The 12,292-nt window shown below is 42.9% G+C and overlaps 3 non-coding genes across 3 annotated transcripts; 2 read left to right on the top strand and 1 right to left on the bottom strand.

Annotated features, from left to right (window-relative positions):
* Positions 1 to 4,858: 4,858 nt before the first annotated feature.
* trnag-ucc (transfer RNA glycine (anticodon UCC)) lies at positions 4,859 to 4,930 on the top strand. The gene has a single exon. It is a non-coding gene; the product is annotated as a tRNA-Gly (tRNA).
* A 5,407-nt stretch (positions 4,931 to 10,337) lies between these two features.
* Positions 10,338 to 10,409, bottom strand: trnaa-ugc (transfer RNA alanine (anticodon UGC)). Its single transcript has one exon. It is a non-coding gene; the product is annotated as a tRNA-Ala (tRNA).
* Positions 10,410 to 11,569: 1,160 nt separating this feature from the next.
* Positions 11,570 to 11,640, top strand: trnag-ccc (transfer RNA glycine (anticodon CCC)). The gene has a single exon. It is a non-coding gene; the product is annotated as a tRNA-Gly (tRNA).
* The last annotated feature ends 652 nt before the right edge of the window (positions 11,641 to 12,292 follow it).

Genomic DNA, 12,292 nt, shown 5'->3' with positions numbered 1-12,292 from the left:
TTTCTCATGCGTTACTTCATCTAGATCTGTACCTCCCATAGTGTAATTATAGTGGACATTTTTGTTACCTGCATGTATTACCTTGCACTTGTCCACATTGAATTTCATTTGCCAGGTGTCAGCCCACAACTGAATATTATCTAAGTCCCTCTGAATAGCCTGTGCTGCCATGATTGTATCTGCTGAGCCACCTATTTTAGTATCATCTGCAAATTTGACAAGTTTGCTAACTATCCCAGAGTCCAGATCATTAATATAGATTAGAAAAAGCAAAGGCCCTAGTATTGATCCCTGTGGAACTCCACTAACAACCTCATTCCAGTTAGAAGTGACTCCTCTAATCGACACCCTCTGTTTCCTAGACATCAACCAGTTCATAATCCATCTACTTACATTACCCTGAATGCCTACAGCTTCCAATTTGAGGATCAGTCTTTGGTGTGGAACCTTATCAAAAGCTTTTTGGAAATCTAAGTATATCATATCATATGCTTTCACATGATCTACAGCTGCAGTTGCATGTTCTAAACATTCTAATAAATTAGTAAGACATGATCTGCCTCGTCTAAACCCATGTTGACTAGCTCCGAGAATATGGTTTTCATTGAGATGCGCCTCTATTTTCTGTCTAATCATTTTTTCCAACATTTTACAGGTGATGCAGGTCAGACTGATTGGTCTGCAATTTCCTGGCTCAGTCTTGCATTGGTTTGAGCTCCAGGAGCTATGTTTCTTTCTAATTCCCTCTTTGCTTTCCTGATCCCTTTCTAAAGATCTCTTTGCAGCTCAACATATTCTATGTATTTTGTTTCGTCACCATCCCTTTTGTATGCACTATACAACATTGTCTTTCTCTTTATATTTTTTGCATACCTCTATTAAACCATTTTGGCCAATGTTTTTTGTTCCTCAATTTGCTAAGTTTTGGTACAAATTGGACCTGAGCCTCGATTAGTATATTCTTAAAATATACCCATGCATTTTCAACTAACTCTGTATCCAGTGTGCTCCAGTCTACCTCTTCTAAGTGCAGTCTCATATCTTCAAGATTTGCTTTTCTAAAATTGTAGACCATTGTTTTAGACTTGGACCTTGTTTTTTGAAAGAATGCCTCAAAGATAACCATATTGTGATCACAATTTGCCATTGGTTCTCTAACTACTGTCCCCTTGACTCTATCTTGGTCATTTGAAAAGATCAAGTCAATACATGCGCTCTCTCTGGTTGGTTCCCTGACAAATTGAGTTAGAAAGCAGTCATTTACCATCTCAACCATTTCCATTTCTGCTTCTGTAGTCCCCACTGGGCTTTCCCAGTCTTAGTTTGGGAAATTGAAATCCCCCATTATAACAGCCACATCCTTGCTACATGCAGTCCTGATTACACTGTACAATGCAGCATCTTTCTGAAAATCTGAGTTTGGTGGCCTGTAACACACTCCTACCGCTAATCCTCCAGATCTCTTGTTCAAACGTTTCACCCACAAAGATTCTGTTCCATTACTGGGATCTAATACAAGTTCTTCTGCCTCAATGTCATTTTTCACATATAATGCTACCCCACCCCCTCTTCGATTTTGCCTGTCTCACCTAAACTGTGTGTATCCTTCCAACTTGTATTCATCCCCATCATTTTCTGTAAGACATGTTTCTGTCACTCCTACAACATCATAGTCACACACCAGCACTGTGGCTTCCAAGTCTAACATCTTGTTCCTTATACTCCTGGCATTGAAGTACAAACATTTCAGGACTTTCCTACTGGCAGTTTCCCTTGGTTTCCTTTCCTTAGTGGAACATCTCCCATTGTCAAAGCTCCCTGCCCCCCTGGTTCCTAGTTTAAATGATTCTCAATTTCACTGCACATACGCTCTTCCAATGCATTAGCCCCCCTTCTGTTTAGATGTAGACCGTCCGGTTTGTACAGGTCCCATCTATCCCAGAAGAAAGACCAATGCTCCATAAACCTAAACCCCTCTTCCCTACACCAAGCTTTCAACCACGTGTTAAACTTTCTAATCTCTGCCTGTCTCCCTGACCATGACCGGTGGATTCCCCCCGGCTTTGGCCAGTAGCCCGTCTACTAGTTTAGGGAGATCTGCAACCTGAGCACCAGGCAGGCAAGATACCAATGCGGGTCTCCATGTCACTAGAACACACTGTGTGATCTACACCTCTAAGAATTGAGTCTCCTACTATAACTACCTCCTTCGTCTGGGGGGGGATTGGGCACCATGGTGCTCTGGTGCTCAACTGCCCCCCATCACCCTCTGAGCTGTCACTGTCCAACTCGGTGTCCAGCAGTTGGAACCTGTTGGGCAATTCAAGCTCTTGGGGTGTCTCTACGGGGTGTGCACGCCCTTTTCTGCGGTTACGACCTACTGTAACCCAGCAGTTCTCTACGCTGTCCTGCTCTAAGGTCTCAACTCTCCTAGGTTTTGGCGTGCACACCATCTCTCTCATGGGCTGATTGACCAATTCTTCTATATCCCTAATACAGCGCAGATCGACAAGCTGAGCCTCAAGATCAATTGATCTCTAGGATTTCAACCTGCCGACAACGTTCTCATATGAAGCCTTCTTGGATGAGTTCATCCAGGAAGGCAATCATTCTGCAAACCTGACACTGTAGTGGCCACATGCTTCTAAATGTTACTTTTTGTTTGTTTGTACTTCTCTTGGTTCCTGCTGCTAGTCAACTGCCTAACTTTTGTCAGCGAAAAACAGCACAGCTCTTTCTCAACAGCTGCTTTAAGTAGCTTTTGTCTACCTACCCCCAATTCACACCTAATTGGCCCCACCTGGCTCCTCCTACAACATAATTCCTGCTAGTCCTAGACAGAAACTCCCTTCTACAACCTGTTTACTTTCACCAACTCAGCAGCTGAACTGAATTGGCTTCAATTTAGGCAAACTACAGACAATGCTAATGTCAATTTAAGGCAAACTTAAAACAAAATGAGCAATGCTAAGACTATTCTGAAACTAGTCAAACAACAAGATGGCTACCTCTCACCTGTACTCTCCGGTCTCTCTCTGTGGCAACTTGTAAATACTTCTGCTTTAGATGATTGGAGACAGCTAAAAATATACAAGTTTCTGTTAAGAGATATTACGAATAGCTAAAAGGGTATAGACAACATTATATTCAGAAGTTACTGTAAGAAAACTTTCCATGTGCAACACTAAAATAAATATTTGCTATGTATTATTATTATTGTTATTATTGTAATCTTTATCAAGATATGTGCTAGTAGATTTGTATTTTAAATTGCTGAACTTGACTCCCTTAACGTATTACTCTTACTACAGATTTGTAACTGCAAACGACAATTTCTGTAATATTTTTAAATTACACCGTAGACGTGCTTAACCAGGGCGAGTTACAGCTGAAATAAAACACACACGTATCACGATGAATCGTACAGTAACAGCAGCTACAATAGAGTTGCACGTTGCACTCGTGGCGTTTATGGACTTATGGACGCATTTATGAAACCAGTCCTTAATGTTTCAGAGGAAAACCCAGATCTGCTTTATTTATGTATACATTCATTGAACTTGTAAATGGGCACACGTTAACGAAATCGTGTTCGCCTTCATACTGATTGTCTCTGCACCTGTGATGTAGTGATTGGCTAGGTACGTATTAAGCAGATCGACAACAGACTAATAAGGATAATCATTAAGACATCATCTTGCCCCATGGGACGCTTTCTATGAATTTGCTTCAAGGACGCAAGCCAGAGCTTCCCCAGCAGCGCCAGTGGTGTAGTGGTATCATACAAGAGTCCCATTCTTGTGACTCTGGTTCGATTCCCGGCTGGCGCATCCGACACAGCCCGCTCTCTTTCTTGATTTGATTGTACTTGTCATTTCATTCTTTTCTTCATTCCAGAATGCAGCGGCAAGACTCTTCTTTAGCAATTGACTGAATTTTCATTTCTTTCTTTTGAGGTTATTATCAGCCCGCTCTCTTTCTTGATTTGATTGTAATCTGCGCAATAGGTAGTCACATTCTGCTGCAGCAGAGAAGGGGTAGTTATCCATCTCGTGTTATTTCACAGGAGTTCGTATGTGCCCGTTTCAAGTTGAGGAGCTTACGTGACAGTTCCTGTAACTATTCACTTCTTTACCTGGTGTCTATTGTGTAACGCGCAGCATCTTTTTATATATTAATTTATTTATTTATTTCCATTTTCCGATACTGTCTGGCTGAGCCCCCGTGTCCTAGTGGATCAGACACTGGGTTCCTAAGCCAGGGAGTGTGGCTTTGAGTCCCAGCTGCTCAGAAGCACGGTCATTTTTAAGCTCGGATCTGAGCTCAGACTGAGCCCCGATCCGCTTAGTTCAAAACAATTGACATGATGCTTCCCACAGCACATACAGGGTGAAATGTGAAGGCACTGAAACCTGGAAAGCTGCTCCAGCGCATGGAGAAGCTCGGTGTGCAGTCTTGAACAGGAATGTGGAAATAACGCAGGGCTTTGCAAACTTGTATTGCTTGCAATATGCAATATAGGAGTGGCTGTGACGTTAACAGGTGGGTGAGTGCCCAAGGAGCAGAGTGGCGCAGCAGAAGCGTGCTGGGCCCATAGCCCACAGGTCGATGGATCGAAACCATCCTCTTCTATGTTTCAACTTTGGCTTTGTTTCATTTCGGAAAGGTCTGAATAAAGTGCAATCTGGAAAGATGCTAATGGACATTTTCCTTCCGCACTCAGGAACAGGAAACTGCTGATATCGCAGGGCTTCCCAAATGTTCACCGAATGCAATTTGGAAAACGAATTGCCTGCCACTTTGCAATACTGGAATCATGTTCGACCATAGTGAGATATTGTGGGGAAGCAGTCTCTAAGCGTTGGTGGTATAGTGGTTAGCATAGCTGCCTTCCAAGCAGTTGACTCGGGTTCGATTCCCGGCCAACGCAATATACACTCCCCTCTCTGTCTGTTCTCAGCTCCCTAGTGTGCTCTTTCATGCTGCTTCAGACACTTTTAAGAGCATAAGAGAGTTAACAAACGAGAGGGGACCATTCGACCCATCTTGCTCGTTTGGTGTTCATTAATATCGATGTGATCCAAGGATCCTTTCCAGACCATTTTTAAATGTTCCCAAACTTTCAGCTTCAACCACATCGCTGGGTAGTTTATTACAGATTGTGACTACTCTCTGTGTAAAGAAGTGTCTCCTGTTTTCCGTTTTGAATGCCTTGAAGCCCAATTTCCATTTCTGTCCCCGGGTAGTCTCCTCTGTACCAGGGTGAAAAGGTTCAGTTCTCTCAGTCTCTCCGAGTAGGACTTTCCCTTGAAGACCTGGAATAAGTCTGGTTGCTCTCCTCTGAACTGCCTCTAAGGCAGCAATATCCTTTTTGAAGTGTGGTGCCCAGAACTGTACACAGTATTCCAGATGAGGTCTAACTAGCGCATTGTACAGTCTTAACATGACTGCCCTTGTTTTAAATTCTACACTTTTGACAATATACCCTAGCATTCTGTTTGCCTTCTTTATTGCTTCCCCACATTGCTTGGATGGAGAAAGTGAGGAGTCCACATAGACTCCTAGGTCTTTCTCATGCGTTACTTCATGTAGATCTGTACCTCCCATAGTGTAATTATAGTGGACATTTTTGTTACCTGCATGTATTACCTTGCACTTGTCCACATTGAATTGCATTTGCCAGGTGTCAGCCCACAACTGAATATTATCTAAGTTCCTCTGAATAGCCTGTGCTGCCAAGATTGTATCTGCTGAGCCACCTATTTTCTTGAAGTACTGTTGGAAATATCCCATCTGGCCCAGGTGATTTGTTTGTTTTTAATTCTGCTAGTCCCTTTAGTACCTCCTCCTCATTTATCCTGATCTCTCTTAGGGATTGACTGGACTGATTGTCAACCTGTGGCATGTCATCTGTTTTTTCTTTTGTAAAAACCTCTGTGAAATACTCATTTAGAATATTTGCCACATCTTGTTCAATTTCCAAGATACCTCCGTTTTTGCCCTTTATCTGTTTCACCTCCTCCTTTATTAACCGCTTGCTGTTGTGATATTGAAAAAAGCTCTTTGCATTGGTTTGAGCTCCAAGAGCTATGTTTCTTTCTAATTCCCTCTCTGCTTTCCTGATCCCTTTCTTAAGATCTCTTTGCAGCTCAACATATTCTATGTATTTTGTTTCGTCACCATCCCTTTTGTATGCACTATACAACATTGTCTTCCTCTTTATATTTTTTGCATACCTCTATTATACCATTTTGGCCAATGATTTTTGTTCCTCAATTTGCTATGTTTTGATTCAAATTGCTCCTGAGCCTCGAGTAGTATATTCTTAAAATATACCCATGCATTTTCAACTAACTCTGTATCCAGTGTGCTCCAGTCTACCTCTTCTAAGTGCTGTCTCATACCTTCAAGGTTTGCTTTTCTAAAATTGTAGACCATTGTTTTAGACTTGGACCTTGTTTTTTGAAAGAATGCCTCAAAGACAACCATATTGTGATCACAATTTGCCATTGGTTCTCTAACTACTGTCCCCCTGACTCTATCTTGGTCATTTGAAAAGATCAAGTCAATACATGCGCTCTCTCTGGTTGGTTCCCTGACAAATTGAGTTAGAAAGCAGTCATTTACCATCTCAACCATTTCCATTTCTGCTTCTGTAGTCCCCACTGGGCTTTCCCAGTCTAAGTTTGGGAAATTGAAATCCCCCATTATAACAGCCACATCCTTGCTACATGCAGTCCTGATTACACTTTACAATGCAGCATCTTTCTGAATATCTGAGTTTGGTGGCCTGTAACACACTCCTACCGCTAATCCTCCAGATCTCTTGTTCAAAAGTTTCACCCACAAAGATTCTGTTCCGTTACTGGGATCTAATACAAGTTCTTCTGCCTCAATGTCATTTTTCACATATAATGCTACCCCACCCCCTCTTCAATTTTGCCTGTCTCTCCTAAACTGTGTATATCCTTCCAACTTGTATTCATCCCCATCATTTTCTGTAAGCCATGTTTCTGTCACTCCTACAACATCATAGTCACACACCAGCACTGTGGCTTCCAAGTCTAACATCTTGTTCCTTATACTCCTGGCATTGAGGTACAAACATTTCAGGACTTTCCTACTGGCAGTTTGCCTTGGTTTCCTTTCCTTAGTGGAACATCTCCCATTGTCAAAGCTCCCTGCCCCCCTGGTTCCTAGTTTAAATGATTCTCAATTTCACTGCACATACGCTCTTCCAATGCATTAGCCCCCCTTCTGTTTAGATGTAGACCGTCCGGTTTGTACAGGTCCCATCTATCCCAGAAGAAAGACCAATGCTCCATAAACCTAAACCCCTCTTCCCTACACCAAGCTTTCAACCACGTGTTAAACTTTCTAATCTCTGCCTGTCTCCCTGACCATGACCGGTGGATTCCCCCCGGCTTTGGCCAGTAGCCCGTCTACTAGTTTAGGGAGATCTGCAACCTGAGCACCAGGCAGGCAAGATACCAATGCGGGTCTCCATGTCACTAGAACACACTGTGTGATCTACACCTCTAAGAATTGAGTCTCCTACTATAACTACCTCCTTCGTCTGGGGGGGGGATTGGGCACCATGGTGCTCTGGTGCTCAACTGCCCCCCATCACCCTCTGAGCTGTCACTGTCCAACTTGGTGTCCAGCAGTTGGAACCTGTTGGGCAATTCAAGCTCTTGGGGTGTCTCTACGGGGTGTGCACGCCCTTTTCTGCGGTTACGACCTACTGTAACCCAGCAGTTCTCTACGCTGTCCTGCTCTAAGGTCTCAACTCTCCTAGGTTTTACCCCCAATTCACACCTAATTGGCCCCACCTGGCTCCTCCTGCAACAGAATTCCTGCTAGTCCTAGACAGAAACTCCCTTCTATAACCTGTTTACTTTCACCAACTCAGCAGCTGAACTGAATTGGCTTCAATTTAGGCAAACTACCGACAATGCTAACGTCAATTTAAGGCAAACTTAAAACAAAATGAGCAATGCTAAGACTATTCTGAATCTAGTCAAACAACAAGATGGCTACCTCTCACCTGTACTATCCGGTCTCTCTCTGTGGCAACTTGTAAATACTTGTGCTTACCTTTTTGCAAGATCAACGACAAGATGGTAAGCACTTTACACTGTCAGCTGTGCAATTACTCATGCAACCTTAGTGTTACTGGTTACTGCTAGTGTACAAAACACTGACCCCGACGTCATTTGAACACGCACCCTTGTGATCTAGAGTCAGCCTTGCTACCCTTGTGAAACGCTCCTCTTTAAATTATTATTGGTAGTAATAGTAGTAGTAGTAGTAGTAGTAGTAGTAGTAGTAGTAGTAGTAGTAGTAGTAGTAGTAGTAGTAGTAGTAGTAGTAGTAGTAGTAGTAGTAGTAGTAGTAGTAGTAGTAGTCGAAGTAGTAGTAGTAGTAGTAGTAGTCGTAGTGGTGCATATCCGATACAGCGTGCTCTACATATTGCTTTGAATGCATGTGTAATTTACTCATGAATTTAGGTCTGTTCCTTGCTGATGGATTGATTATGGAGAGAGGGAGGGTCTACATATAAGTCGGTGTCCTGTGGGGGACAATGCTTTGCTTAAGGAGTCTGCATTTGGTAGACTTTCAAGGTGCACAATTCAGTGGGAGAAAACGCATCGGTCGGTGCTTGGTTAACACTTCTTTTTTAGTAGCTTAGTAGAGCCAATGAGCTCGGTGTTAGTGCGTGTGCCTCCAATGTATCACACCTGGCACCTGTCCCCGCTAATTCCCTAGTCCTGACGACGGTCTGTGTTTAACTTCAAGCCAACAAGTAAAGACAATGCGCGTTTTAGATGGCATGTGTGTCAACGTGATGATGACGATGTTCAAGTACACCGTGCCGTTTAAAGCGCCCAAATCTTACAGCCTGCGCACTTACACTCACCTAAAGGAATATTAGGAACACCTGTTCAATTTCTCATTAATGCCATTATCTAACCAACCAATCACATGGCAGTTGCTTCAATGCATTTAGGGGTGTGGTCCTGGTCAAGACAATCTCCTGAACTCCAAACTGAATGTCTGAATGGGAAAGAAAGGTGATTTAAGCAATTTTGAGCGTGGCATGGTTGTTGGTGCCAGACGGGCCGGTCTGAGTATTTCACAATCTGCTCAGTTACTGGGATTTTCACGCACAACCATTTCTAGGGTTTACAAAGAATGGTGTGAAAAGGGAAAAACATCCAGTATGCGGCAGTCCTGTGGGCGAAAATGCCTTGTTGATGCTAGAGGTCAGAGGAGAATGGGCCGACTGATTCAAGCTGATAGAAGAGCAACTTTGACTGAAATAACCACTCGTTACAACCGAGGTATGCAGCAAAGCATTTGTGAAGCCACAACACGTACAACCTTGAGACGGATGGGCTACAACAGCAGAAGACCCCACCGGGTACCACTCATCTCCACTACAAATAGGAAAAAGAGGCTACAATTTGCACAAGCTCACCAAAATTGGACAGTTGAAGACTGAAAAAATGTTGCCTGGTCTGATGAGTCACGATTTCTGTTGAGACATTCAGATGGTAGAGTCAGAATTTGGTGTAAACAGAATGAGAACATGGATCCATCATGCCTTGTTACCACTGTGCAGGCTGGTGGTGGTGGTGTAATGGTGTGGGGGATGTTTTCTTGGCACACTTTAGGCCCCTTAGTGCCAATTGGGCATCGTTTAAATGCCACGGCCTACCTGAGCATTGTTTCTGACCATGTCCATCCCTTTATGACCACCATGTACCCATCCTCTGATGGCTACTTCCAGCAGGATAATGCACCATGTCACAAAGGTCGAATCATTTCAAATTGGTTTCTTGAACATGACAATGAGTTCACTGTACTAAACTGGCCCCCACAGTCACCAGATCTCAACCCAATAGAGCATCTTTGGGATGTGGTGGAACGGGAGCTTCGTGCCCTGGATGTGCATCCCACAAATCTCCATCAACTGCAAGATGCTATCCTATCAATATGGGCCAACATTTCTAAAGAATGCTTTCAGCACCTTGTTGAATCAATGCCATGTGGAATTAAGGCAGTTCTGAAGGCGAAAGGGGGTCAAACACAGTATTAGTATGGTGTTCCTAATAATCCTTTAGGTGAGTGTATACAGAACCAGCGTGCAATCTGGCCCATTGTTTCACTTCTCACAATGAATACATACACACGCTGTTTCTCGGACGAATGCTGGGAGAGAGTGCCGAAAAGGCCCATGCTAGTGTGACCGATGAATCACGGGCTCCCGATTTGTTCGGTACTTGCTATGTGCATCCAATGACATAGTGCACGGGCTCCATTAAAAGACAGTCTGGAGATGCCGAGGACTGAACTCGGGACCTCATACATGCAAAGCATGCGCTCTACCACTGAGCTACATCCCCAATGCCAGCCTGTCTTCTCTCAAACTTTGTATCTCTGTCAACAACAAACATACATGCAAAACGAGATAGAAAAGAGCAGTGATGGTGTCGTTACTCACAAAAAGAAATGTATTACATTGTATTCTTTACTCATATAACAAGATACTTTACTTATTACTCTCTGGGCAAAGTAATTAGTTACTTTACTATTAGATTACTTTGCATTTCACCCCAAACGTTGCGGGACCACATTAAACAATTACAAAGTTACACCCACACATGCGGTCGAATAAAGACAGAAACATACTGTTATCTCTTGCTGTTCTAATAAAGCGCCACAGGAAAACCAGGCCAGTGTCGGAAGTCCACGCCCTGATGTGGGAGGAGCGGAGCGATTGTGGGTTTGGTTTGTGTCTCGTTTTAAAGACAGTGACAGAAAGCAACACTACGAGCGACAGAGCCTGGTGTGGAAAGGACTTTTGTGGCTGTCTTATTCTGTATGCTTTAGATGATTGGAGACAGCTAAAAATATACAAGTTTCTGTTTAGAGATATTACGAATAGCTAAAAGGGTATAGACAACATTATATTCAGAAGTTACTGTAAGAAAACTTTCCATGTGCAACACTAAAATAAATATTTGCTATGTATTATTATTATTGTTATTATTGTAATCTTTATCAAGATATGTGCTAGTAGATTTGTATTTTAAATTGCTGAACTTGACTCCCTTAACGTATTACTCTTACTACAGATTTGTAACTGCAAACGACAATTTCTGTAATATTTTTAAATTACACCATAGACGTGCTTAACCAGGGCGAGTTACAGCTGAAATAAAACACACACGTATCAGCAGCTACAATAGAGTTGCACGATGCACTCGTGGCGTTTATGGACTTATGGACGCATTTATGAAACCAGTCCTTAATGTTTCAGAGGAAAACCCAGATCTGCTTTATTTATGTATACATTCATTGAACTTGTAAATGGGCACACGTTAACGAAATCGTGTTCGCCTTCATACTGATTGTCTCTGCACCTGTGATGTAGTGATTGGCTAGGTACGTATTAAGCAGATCGACAACAGACTAATAAGGATAATCATTAAGACATCATCTTGCCCCATGGGACGCTTTCTATGAATTTGCTTCAAGGACGCAAGCCAGAGCTTCCCCAGCAGCGCCAGTGGTGTAGTGGTATCATACAAGAGTCCCATTCTTGTGACTCGGGTTCGATTCCCGGCTGGCGCATCCGACACAGCCCGCTCTCTTTCTTGATTTGATTGTACTTGTCATTTCATTCTTTTCTTCATTCCAGAATGCAGCGGCAAGACTCTTCTTTAGCAATTGACTGGATCATTTCTTTCTTTTGAGGTTATTCAATTTCAAAAACACAGACAATATTTTCTGGGAGTTATATTTCAGAAATAAAACGAGACACATTGGTGACAAATGCCAGCCCTCTTTTCGAATCGATTGACGCAATAATCTGCGCAATAGGTAGTCACATTCTGCTGCAGCAGAGAAGGGGTAGTTATCCATCTCGTGTTATTTCACAGGAGTTCGTATGTGCCCGTTTCAAGTTGAGGAGCTTACGTGACAGTTCCTGTAACTATTCACTTCTTTACCTGGTGTCTATTGTGTAACGCGCAGCATCTTTTTATTTATTTATTTATTTATTTATTTATTTCCATTTTCCGATACTGTCTGGCTGAGCCCCCGTGTCCTAGTGGATCAGACACTGGGTTCCTAAGCCAGGGAGTGTGGCTTTGAGTCCCAGCTGCTCAGAAGCACTGTCATTTTTAAGCTCGGATCTGAGCTCAGACTGAGCCCCGATCCGCTTAGTTCAAAACAATTGACATGATGCTTCCCACAGCACATACAGGGTGAAATGTGAAGGCAC

This window comes from Amia ocellicauda, chromosome 14 (assembly GCF_036373705.1).
Source record: "Amia ocellicauda isolate fAmiCal2 chromosome 14, fAmiCal2.hap1, whole genome shotgun sequence".
NCBI classification, from domain to species: domain Eukaryota; kingdom Metazoa; phylum Chordata; class Actinopteri; order Amiiformes; family Amiidae; genus Amia; species Amia ocellicauda.
The sequence above is the reverse complement of the archived record's forward strand: the minus strand, read 5'-3'. Positions and strand labels throughout refer to the sequence as shown.